At 40.2% G+C, this 12,204-nt stretch overlaps 1 protein-coding gene and 1 long non-coding RNA gene across 9 annotated transcripts in view; both read left to right on the plus strand.

Annotated features, from left to right (window-relative positions):
* LOC105465339 (catenin alpha 2) overlaps nucleotides 1-12,204 on the plus strand; it is a 1,482,339-nt gene that overhangs the window by 1,328,439 nt on the left and 141,696 nt on the right. The window lies entirely within an intron of this gene.
* LOC139357997 (uncharacterized) overlaps nucleotides 181-12,204 on the plus strand; it is a 38,941-nt gene continuing 26,917 nt past the window's right edge. The window contains exon 1 of the long non-coding RNA XR_011612171.1: nucleotides 181-12,204. This exon is cut by the window's right edge and continues 17,562 nt beyond it. This is a non-coding gene — a long non-coding RNA (uncharacterized lncRNA).

The following is a 12,204-nucleotide window of genomic DNA, read 5'->3' on the forward strand; positions in this document are numbered from 1 at the left end:
CTCTTGAGCCAGACAGGGATTCTTGTTAAATATCACATCCCTCTATTTCAGTTTAGTCTTCTGCTTAATGGAAAACTGAATAGGTCCAAAGATTGCAATTTCTGCTTTATTTGGCATAATGCCGATACAAGGAACAATTACATCTTTTTTTTTTTTTTTTTTTTGAGACGGAGTCTCGCTCTGTCTCCCAGGCTGGAGTGCAGTGGCCGGATCTCAGCTCACTGCAAGCTCCGCCTCCCGGGTTCCCGCCATTCTCCTGCCTCAGCCTCCGGAGTAGCTGGGACTACAGGCGCCCGCCACCTCGCCCGGCTAGTTTTTTGTATTTTTTTAGTAGATACGGGGTTTCACCGTGTTAGCCAGGATGGTCTCGATCTCCCGACCTCGTGATCCGCCCGTCTCGGCCTCCCAAAGTGCTGGGATTACAGGCTTGAGCCACCGCGCCCGGCCCGGAACAATTACATCTTAATGATTATATCCCTTATACACTTGATTGCTTAGACCAGTATATGTCCCATTATGTGAAGCAGTCAGGATGCTTTCACCATCTCAGAAAGAGAATAACTTGAGCCTGCACAATAAAAAATGTATCATCGCAACTCTTTTCTTCTGAAAGATAGAGCCATATTCTTTTGAACAGATAACCGAAATGAGAAAAGCTGACATTGTATTATTAACCAATCCTCTAGATATTTGCTTTAGAATTAAGTGTGACACATTGAAAGACATGGTCAGAGAACTGCTTTAGTTCTCTACCAGCTCAATAACATAAACAATATGAACTGGGGTTAGAAACTCCTTAAAGAATCAATGGAAGAGAAATTCATTAAATAAGATAAAATAACAAGGAAGCTGCCATATCATTTCTTTACAATTCTCTCATGAAGTTGTATCTTGGGTTCGTCATGAAACAGTGTTCAGTGAAAGACTTAGGTGCAAAGGATTTCTTATGAATGTTCATTCAGGCGGAACCCCTGAAGGAGTGGAGGAAGCAAAATTGGACATGGAGGGAAAACCAAGCAAAGGTGTGCTTTTACCTGAACTCAGCTCTATCCTGAAAGGAGCTCTGGAGCATAAGTTACAAAAGACCATCCTTAAAGGGGTGCAGGTACCAAGTATATGGAAAGTGGGTGATGAACACACCATACTTGGAAAGGAATCTACAGGGAGTTGCATGGGGTACCAGTAGTGTTCAGTGCACTGAAATGCTGAACTCAAGATTGGAAAATTTTTCTGGAGGTTGGTTTCTGTAAAACTCTCCCAGTTTGTTATAACACACTCTATTCTGGGGTCCTTTGGAAGAGTAGTAGAAAGGAAAACATGGCTGTGGACTCAGGGAGACCTAGGATTGAATCCTTACCCTGCTATTTGCCAGCAAATAGAAAAACCTGGCCTAGAGTAAATAGCACGATCCCTAAATATACACGCATTAAATCAGCAGTGCTCCTTCTCACACACATCTGCTTTCTATAAAATTTGATATTTGGAATTTTTTCACCATAAGTCACTTAAATCTTAGTTTTTGACTTTTCTCCTCCAGGAAGATTTTAATTTTCAAGCTTACTTCTCAGCAAAATAATGGGATTTAACCTAATTTCAAATGATTCCTGGCAACAGAGAAATACTTATGGCATGCTTATTTGTGGAAACAGAAAGTCCTTCTTCTTCCCAGAGTCCTCTCTGCAGATGCACCTGCCCACTCAGCCTGCCCACAATGCAGGCCCTCTTTTCACACACCCTTGGAAGAATATTCTTCAAGGAAGTCTAAAGACAAAGACAAATTACAAGAAAGCACTGCTTTTATTTTCATTTTTTCCAAATTAAGCTCCTGACCTACAATTATTATTCTGTGTTCTTTCCTCCTCCTCAAAGCTGGTTTTAGTTTCTCTACTGCATTCCCTGATCCTAGGGTATCTGGCAGTTAGTGGTCAGCAGGCTCTGTCAGGCAGCTCATCATTTGGTCAGGATCCAGGCTACCCTCTGCATCTCTCAGCCAAAACCCTCCATGTGTACCCTTGTGGTTTTTAAAGGAAGACAAATGGCCCTTCTGGGACCCAGGTAGCCAAATAGAAAGACATGACCCTCTTTGGTCTTGGCTGGGGTGAGAACCTTCTTCCTGAGTCATTCATTAGCTTAAGCTTCTTTCAGATCAAGAGATTCTACCAACTGTGGCAGGGCATGGAGGCTTATGCCTGTAATCCAAGCACTTTGGGAGACTGAGGCTGGAAGATAACTTGAGCCCAGAAATTTGAGACCAGTGTAAGCAACATAACAAGACCTCCTTGTCTCTCCAAAATTTTTTTTTAAATTTGCAAGGCGTGGAGGCATGCAACTGTAGTCTCAGCTACTAAGGTGGCTGTGATGGGAGGATTGCTTGAGTCTGGGAGGTGGAGGCTGCACTGAGCCATGATGGTGCTACTGCACTCAACCTGTATGACGAACCAAGACCTGTCTCAAAAAGAAAAACAAGTAAAAATAAAAGAAAGAAATTCTACCAATTGCAAAACGTTAGGCTTTAAAAATCTTTCAATCATAGGATATTATTGCTGGAGGGAGTTTTAGAGATCATTTTGTCCCACCTATTAATTTCAGAGAAGAATGGACTGAAGCTTACATAGCTTAGATGTTTTCCTCACAATCACACAGTAGACAATGCTAGTGCTACACTTTTATGACACCAATGGTTGCCAGACTTTTATTTATTTATTAGCAGTACAGCCTCTGTTTTGAAAAATATCTTGCTCTGAAATATACCAACTAGACCTAATTCATATGAAGTGAGAGACAGGGAGCCCAAAATCAAATCTATACCCCTTTGTTCTTTTTGCAGCTCTGTGCCAAATTCCCTCTTGAAAAACGAATTTTTAATGGCTCTTAGAGATCTAATTCAGTGCTTTAGGTTTCTAATGGGTCTTTATTATGGAGCTTGATTAATATTGTTTAGAAAGTCCTGCACCCAATCATGTGTTTCAAGCTTGGAATGCCCCATAAAAAAGGGAAGCTCAGGCCAAACAGGTCAGTGCCAGATTGGGTCCATAGCCTGGAAAGAGGATCAGGGAAGCTGGAGAAAGAACCAGATAGTGGCTGAACTGAGCCCTGAGCTTCCAAGCCGAGTTTGGAGTCTAGGAAATAGTCTTCAAGGCCAAGTGGAAGGGGCTGAACTGAAAAGAGAATGCTGAGCCAAGGTTCAGGAGCTGAGTTAGAACTGGATGGAAGGAAAGTTAGGGGAATGGTATTAGTTTTTCCATTGCTATTTTTTGCAGAAATTACTACAGCTCAAATTACTGTAAATTTGGTGGTGTATAACAACATAAAATTTATTATCTCAAAGTTCGTATGGGTCAGAATTCTGAGCATGGTTTAGATAGGTTGTCTGCCCAGGGCCTCACCAGGGTTAAATCAAGGTGTTGGCCAGTTTTTATTCCTCTGAGGAGCTCAGTGTTTTCTTCCAAGCTCCTGTGGTTGTTGGCAGAATTCAGTAGCTTGAGATTATAGAATGGATATTTTCACTTTCTTGCCGGCCATTAGCCAGGGGCTACTCTTTGCCCCCACCCGATGTTCCTTGCCACATGATTCTTTCTACTGTAGAGGGAGCTTTTAAATTTATTAGGAGAGCATGACTTTAATGCTTGACCATCTTTTGAAAGGGCTCCATAGATTAGGCTAGGCTCTCCCAGGATAATCTCTTTTGCTAAACCAAAGTAAACTAATTAGTAACCTAAACATGGGAATGACAATCTCATAGTATTCATGAATCCCTTCCACACTCTAGGGGAGGGGATTATACAGGGAATGTACACCAGAGTGCAGGAACCTTGGGGTCATCTTAGAATTTTGTCTACAACAGGAATGAAGCCAGGGAGACCAAGGACAGTCTTCTGGCTTCCAGTGTAGACTCTACCACATGGAACCTGAAGGGCCTTGGGTGGGGAACTCGCAGTAGGTCTCCTTTATGCCTTACCAGTAAAATGGAATTGTAATCACACTTAGTTCTGGGAGTTGTGATGGAGATTCAGTGGAGGTATACACAGAAGTTCTTAATCACTGCCTGACCTAGGGTCAATGCATAATGAATGCCAGCTTTTTAAACGCATGGCCTGTGGCTCACCTTCCAAGAACCATCTGCACTCTGATACTTGGATTGGCTTAAAGGTTCCAGTCAGGAAAGATATTTTCCCTTTTAAGAAATACGAGGTCATGAAGCATCTCAGAACTTTACTGAGACGATGAACTGCAGGTGCTGGCGCTCCTAGATGTCCCACACACACACCCAGCAGAGCACTGGGTCCTTTCTCATGGCTTGCCCTCGGTGGCATGCCTTATGGAGGCTAATGGCTAAGCAGAAGATTACGTCTTAGCCCCAGGCTAAAAAGGGAGCATCATATGTTCATATTGTAGAATAAGAATGAATGAATGAATAAATGAATAAATAAAGGAAGCATCAGGGTTGGCTCAAATTTCCTGATGACATGAAGTTTGAATTGGCACCTGAAGGCAGGTAGAATTTGGATTGTGAAAGTCAGGAAGAAAGTGTTCTTGATAATTTATATAAAGCTGTCGCCCCAGGGCTCAGCTTATCTCCTGGGTTGAATAGAGGCATTTCTCTTCTCACATCTGGGAAGCAAGTAACTTGGAGTGAGTAACTAACATACCTTGTGTCAAAATCTTATCGAATTTTAAAATAATTAAAACCTAATTAATTTACATATTCTTAAAGTCGGCCTTGGTCTCTTACATGGGTGTGCCATTAGTAACAAAGTATAAACTGAGATCATGCATATCAACAACTGTCCACTTTTCTCAAAACTGAAAGCCTATGTCCTTACATTGAAGGCTATGGTTTCTATCAGTAGTGTGGTGGATGATGGAGAACATGAATTAGGGGTGATATCTAAAGTCCCATAACAGTGGGCATATGTATACTTCCAATATGGAGAAAGACATTTCAAGTTGTTCCCAACGTCCAGTAACCCTCATGTACATTTCCATTTTTTATATAACATGCAATAGCTCAACTTTGCAGATATCTTGTTAACTCACTTCCTTCCCCACAGATGTACTTGGATATGAGAATTTCCAGGTGCTTGCTTTCTTTAGCTATTCTTGCTATTAAAGTTAGTTAAAAAGTTAACTGTAAGTGCTATACCTTTTTTGAGAATGCTGCAGCTGTTTGAGCCAGTTATAAAAGATCTGTAAAGCAGCCTCAAGGGATATGTGGAGGATTTTCATCAGCTAGGCAATTTATAGTTCTGTTTAGTTTTTACTAGATGTCACGTATTCCCAAAAAAGTTACAACAACATCAGCTTCAGCTTTATTATTAGTATACACCTGAAAACACTTTGGAAACAAAGAGTCTTCAAAAGACTCAGCGTGATTTTACAGATACAGTGCATGAGCCATTTTCTGAGGAAGTTAGTGTGGAAGCATCAGTGGTTACTAGTGGGCTGCAAGACCACTTGAATGACCAATGGAATCAGCCAACTATTAGTAGCAGTTACTGGTAAGAGGAGTTGAGGAGGCTTCCTGGAGGAGGCAGCACTTGAGCTGACTCGCTTGAGCTGATTCGTTAAAGGATTGGTAGAAGTGAGACAAAACGGAAGATGGTCGTGGGGAAATAGGTTCCACACAGGAAGACCAGTGAGAAGATAAGCCCGGGCAGGCAAAAAATAGTGTTAGTGGGGAACTTCAAACAATTCAGAGCTGTTAGAGGATGACCTGTGGGGAAGTGAGAAAGGGAGTGTAGGGAGGTGAGGTCAAAGAGGGAATAAGGTCTACATAGGTCACAATGGCTTGTTGGGCAATTAAAAGGAATTTAAATTGGGCAGTTTAAAGGAGTTTGCTGTGGGCAGTGGCAAACAGCTGAAGGGTTTTAGTCAGGGCAGAGTTAAAGATAGAACTGCTTTTCAGGTGGGTTCTTATTAGAGTCTACCTTAAATGCTGTGTGGAGGAAATAGATTAAGTGGGACAAGTCTGAAGGCAGGAGGCCAGTGAGGAGGCTGTTGAAGTAATTCAGGCTAGCAATGAGGAAGTCATAAGCAGGTCTAGCGTGGGAGGGATGGACAAGAGTTAAAAGCACAGCTTCTGTACTTGTTTTCCTTTCATGGAAAGGAATAGAGCATGCCACTTATAAAATGAGTGCAGAAGCCAGACTGCCCCAGTGTGACTCTTTAAGAACTACCTATGTGACCTTCGCAAACTTCCTTCTCTGTAAGATAGGGGGTGAGAATACTAGTATTGCAAAGATCACACCTATGAATACACGGAAAAGCATGAAAGAGTATTTGGCACATCTCAGGTGTTCAATATATGTTAGTGATTATTGTTATGAAAGAGTTTAGCCCTGAAAGTTGCATTTCTCAGACAAACTCCAAGAGGTGGAATCCTGAATCAGATACTTGTTAGGGTACTGTGGCAATTTAACGATTTCGTTCCCCAATCTCCTCATCTGTAAATGTAGATAACAATAATTTGTACCTCGTAGGGTTGCAGTACGAATTAAATGTGGAAATACATGTAAAGTACTTAGCAAGTGACAGATGTATCTTAACTCTTTACCACTACCACCACCATCATCACCATCATCATCTTCTAGGCAACTCTTTCATTTATCCCTTTTACTTTTTTTGAGAATAGTATATTGAATACTGGTAGTTATTAGTTATATGAAAAGTGACATGCTCCCCACATAGCTTGATTTTCTTACCTATATTTGAGTTCTCATAATATAAAACTACTTTGCCTGCTAAATTCACCTTAATGTTTCAAGAAAAAAATCTCTGACACATTTACTAATCTTATAATTTTATATTTGTGTAACACCTTTGACCTATAAGAGAAGGAAGTGAAGGTAAAAGTGCTAATTTTTTCTTTACTGTGGCTGAAATTTTATTATAAAGTATCTCTTGGCCCTGGTATTCACATAATCTATTTTGTAGGGAATGTCATTACTGTCCTCCAGTTGGGTTGTTCACTGCCAGGAACTGAGGAATAAGACTCGAATTTAGCACTTAGACTGGGTCTCTAAATTGAAATAGAAAATGCTCAATGTATAATATTACTATGCTCAATCTATTATGCAGGCATTATTAAGCACTCACTGAGTGCTTCCATCTTTGGGCTAAGGGTCATGAAGATGGAAACAAATTTGAGTCAAACAGCTTGCTGTCAAGGTAGGGAGACTCAGCTGGCATTGGTGGGTGATTAATGAGCATTGAGTCCTGTGTAGGGAAATTAAGCACTCTGATTGCTCAGAGTTGGCGAGACAGGCACTTCACTGCATCCTGGAGAGGCCCAGACCTGGGATCAGTCCTAAAAATGAAGCCTTTGTCACTTTAGAGAAGACATTTCCTACTGGGTGGCCTCAGTTTTACTCTCATTAAACTGGGTTGGCACTAGATGATATCTTGGTTAGCTCCCAACTTTTATACTTGCTGGTTAAATGTGAGCTGGGTACTTTCTAGAAGCTTTCTAAAGAATAAACAAATGGGGCTGGATACAGTGGCTCATGCCCATAATTCCAGCACTTTGGGAGGCCAAGGAAAGAAATGGAAATGGAAAGATCACTTGAGGCCAGGAGTTCAAGACCAGCCTGCGTAACATGGTGAAACCCTGTCTCTACTAAAAATACAAAAAAAAAAAAAAAAAAAAAAAAATTACCTAGGTGTGGTGGCACACACCTGTAATCCCAGCTACTCAGGAGGCTGAGGCACAAGAACAGCTTGAACCCAGGAGATAGAGGTTTCTGTGAGCCCAGATCTCACATTGTACTCCAGCCTGGGCAACAGAGCCAGACTTTGTCTCAAAAAAAATATATATGATAAACAAGTGGATCTTAAAGTTATTGTTGTTCTTGTTGTTTTTTAAGGAATCCATAGCTTTACCCTACAACATATGAACTCTCTCTAGTCTATATTTTATCTCTGGATCAACTGTTATCAGACCATGTGTGCTAGGTCCTTTATGAATAAATTTCCTTGAACTGTGCTATGGGGTTTATGCTAAAAAAAAACAAACTTGAGATTGTGTTGATTGTCTTTAGGTAGTGAAGGAGATCACTGACCTTCTCATACAGAGTTCCCTCCATGAAGCCATGTTTCCCTGAGGAATTGATATGCTTCTTTCCTACTATTTCTGGCAGGTGTACATCTGACATGGTCTCCCCTAGACTTTGCAGGCTAGGAAGCTTGGCCCAGACTGTGATTCAAAATGCACATGGGTGACACATCTTCATTTTATCGTTCTTCTTTTTCATTTCTCTGATCTTTATTTTTATCTTTGTTATTTTTCCATGTTATTGCATAGATGCATCTAATCCACCTCTAATTATCTGTGGATCAAACCAAGCAGCAATGTGTGGTAAACAGAAGGTTTAGGTGCCAAAAGCAGAGTCTGTGCTCAGGAGGATATTCACTCTTTTGTGATAAAAATAACCCCTCACGTGGGTATAGCATATTTCAATTTACAAAGTACTCTTTGAATATTTATTACTACCTTGTGAAGTGTGTGGTGAAGTTCTTTATTTTCTTCATTCTACAGATGCAGAAACTTGAGGCTCAGGGAAGGCAAGTGATTTGCTGCATGTTGCTTGGTGTTGAAAGGTGCGGCGGTCTGGGTTTAACAGGAACATTTACCAGCCAAGGTTCAGCAAGAGGAGCTTTTCAGTCCCCTAATCCCTCATTATCCCTCAGAGAGGTACACTGAGGCCAGGACAATGCTGACACACCATGAAGTAATACTCTATGGGCAAGAAATTGTCCTGCTGATGCTCTTATGGTATAAATGTGAAAATGACCTTCTAAGAGAGTGCTAGGAAATGCCAGCTGCTTGGCACCTGAAAACCTTGGGGTCCCTGGGTTCTTGGGAAGCCAAGTTCAGCACAGTACTACCAATGAGAGAAGGAGGAACCCAGGACCCTTCTTCCACCCAGGGAAGATGTGGTTCCTCCCTGCTGAGATAATGGTTGTCATCAGTTCTAGCTAGCTTATTGACAGGTAACCTACAGTACATGCTGGACCAAATGGGACAGTCCTTGTCTCCACACATTAGTAATAAGGTAATAGAGCTTGAACTGGAACCCAGGGCTCCTATCCTCAGATCCATTCTTTGCTCCACTGTCACATTACATTGGTTAAAGGGCCACAGATATTCAGGCCTGAGAAGCAGTATCCCCCTGTAGAAATTCTCAGGACAGAAATAACAGCTTCCTCTGTTCTACTCTCATTGTACCTCATCCTTTATTATGTTTGTTGACCGGCATATACTTCTTCTCCTATATAGGGCAATGCCTATGATCTATTAATTTTAGTAGCCTGCAGCAGTTTGTGTAGTTTATGGCATACAATAGATATTTAATAAAGAAAATTAGCTTACGAATTCAGTATCTCCCTGTTAACTTTCAAAAATGAATTCCTTGGTATACTTAGACTTTTTAAGTCTGCCTAGTCATTCATTGATTTTTATCACCAAACAAAACCCACAAAACACCATACAGAGTACATTATGTTGATGATTACTACCTGTGGAGATGTTCTTCTGATTATCTCGTGAAGCTGCTTCCTTCTCTATATGCCCTCTTGCTTCAGACCTCATCATCTTTCACTTGAAATATACTGTTATCTGAAGTCTCCTTATTGATTATCTTCCACCCGTCTCAACTGAGACCATCTTCCACCTTGTATTCCACCCTTTCTGATCTGCCTGTCAGATTCTAAATACATCTGATGAAGTCTTCCCATTCATTCTTCAAGACCCAACTCAGCAATCACCATACCTTCACCTTGATATATCATACATGCCAACGGTTTCCCGGGTCATCTCTCAAGGGGATGTATTGACTTTAGTTTTTGCTTTTGAATATATGCTGAAAAAATTGGTCATATTCTCTGCAATTTATTGATGATCGTTAGTTATAGTGGCATTTGCCATTGAAAATAAATCAACTTTCAGGCAAGAAACCTGAAAAGGTATAATTTTTAGGGTTCAGGGAAAGAGTATAGGATCCTTGTGACGTGAGAGTTATAAAATAAAACAGTAGAATCTATAATCCTGGAATAGACTGACTGCTGCTAAAGGTCACGTGTGTCCTCTACCCCTTGTTCCACATTACATTCTCTGTATCCATAGCAGAAGATTCTGGCTTATGTGTTTTTTATCACGTTCACTCACAGTAATGACTCTGCTCTTGGTTATTTATCTTTGTTAGCGAAGAGACACTGTGTTGCCCTTCCCAGGGTTCTTGCACTTTAATATCATCTCTCAGGGAAGGGAAGGCTTTGGTGGCAAATTATAAAACAATTGCAAAGAATTGTGAGCAACCTTAGAGAGCCAAAGTTTTTGCTTTGGGTATCCAGTCATTCTCTGGGAAGTAGACTAATAAAATTCCTGCAATATTCATCCCTACCTTTTTATGCCTGCCGAACTATATGTGAATCCTCAGTATGCATCTACTTGGGTCAACCTAAGGCAGAATTGTAAAGAATTCGAAAGCATAATGAGAGTTTTAGAGATGGAAAGATATTAGAGATATTTTTCCAGGATGATTTTTACCTTGTCTACCAACATCAGTTTTATGGGTTGGAAGCTTTGAAGCCTTTATCTAAAACAACTGTGAGGCTACCTCTAGGTACTGTGAGCAACATGTTGGGATTGTTAGCATTGTCTGTCATGGTTATAGGTGAGTTCAAAGCATGCTTGTTGTATCTCATACAACTTCTTCTCCAGTGTAGAGAGTGCCTCTCAAAACAGATGGTACTCTTATTGCTTTCTTAACACATTAGTAGGCCAAGACTATTTTATTACATGAAGTGGTGGCATAGTATATTGACAGAATATATATCATTGTCAAAATCCTTGAATCTCAAGATAGGGACATACTAAAAAAATCTGAGTGAAAATTAAGAGGAGATTTGAAGTCATTTGTTTTCTATAGTTTACATAATATAGTAGAGAATAGAGTACTGTAATGCTACTAAAAATTACAGAATTGTGTCCAAGGTCAAATTTAATAGTGATAGGATATTTCTACTTTTCCATATACCAACTGCATATCTGTATCTTTTAGAAGTACAGCATCTCCTATAGTCTAGAATGATTTTACAAAATCACTCTGTTAAAAGAATGTAGGAGGGCCAGGCATAGTGGCTCATGTCTGTAATCCCAGCACTTTGGGCAGCCGAGGTGGGCAGATCACCTGAGGTCAGGAGTTCAAGTCCAGCCTGACCAACATGGTGAACCCCATCTCTACTAAAAATACAAAAATTAGCCAGGCATAGCGGTGGGCACCTATGATCCCAGCTACTTGGGAGGCTGTGGCAGGAGAATCACTTGAACCCAGGAGGTAAAGGTTGCAGTGAGCCGAGATCACACCACTGCACTCCAGCCTGGGCAACAGAGCAAAACTCTGTCTCCAAAAAAAAAAAAAAAAAAAAAAGTATGTGAAAAACAATAATGGTGATTTTTGCTCTGGATTGAATTCTCATCTGTTAGGTAATGTAGATATTTTAAAAATATACAAATAAATAGTCTTGGAAAAATATGGCCATAACTTCTTGGAGTTCATAATTGCAAAGAAAATGAATATAGGGCATAGAACCTTATGTGCTGGATAGTTCACAAAAGCAGATATAAAAATAAAACTTCAAAGAAAAATGGTAATAATTCCATGGCTGAGACTCTGGCTGTGTAGGTTTAAAAGATAAACTTTCAGACTATGTTGCTGCAAATAGTTTGAATGAGGAAAAATGGGATGGGCCTTCTCTGATGAGCTTCTGGGCCGTGTATAGAAGATAAAAGAAGAGGTTCATGGTTACCAAGACTCAGACTAACGTTTAAAATTGTCTTTAATTCTGGATAGCAATTTAGAGTGACCTGGTTTATTATGTATACATTTTCTATTTTGGAAAACATATATGGCTATAAATATTTTTAAATTCTTTTTTGTTGTTTGTTTTCCCTCCAAGAATCACTACATTTCTTCACCTATGTCAGTGTTTTTTAGTATTTTTTTTCATCATTATCCCCTTAAGGAATCTTTTTAAAACATTCTTTCCCCATAATCACTTCTTATATATAATATTAATACCACAGATATACTGCATATCTGTTTATGCACTATGGCCTTTTGGAGGGCCATTGTAATCTTTAAGGTTTTTTTGGCATCCAGCAAGAATCAATTTTTGTCCCTTTGAAAATGAATTATCATGCTACAA

The sequence above is a fragment of the Macaca nemestrina genome, chromosome 13, assembly GCF_043159975.1.
Source record: "Macaca nemestrina isolate mMacNem1 chromosome 13, mMacNem.hap1, whole genome shotgun sequence".
Lineage (NCBI taxonomy): Eukaryota > Metazoa > Chordata > Mammalia > Primates > Cercopithecidae > Macaca > Macaca nemestrina.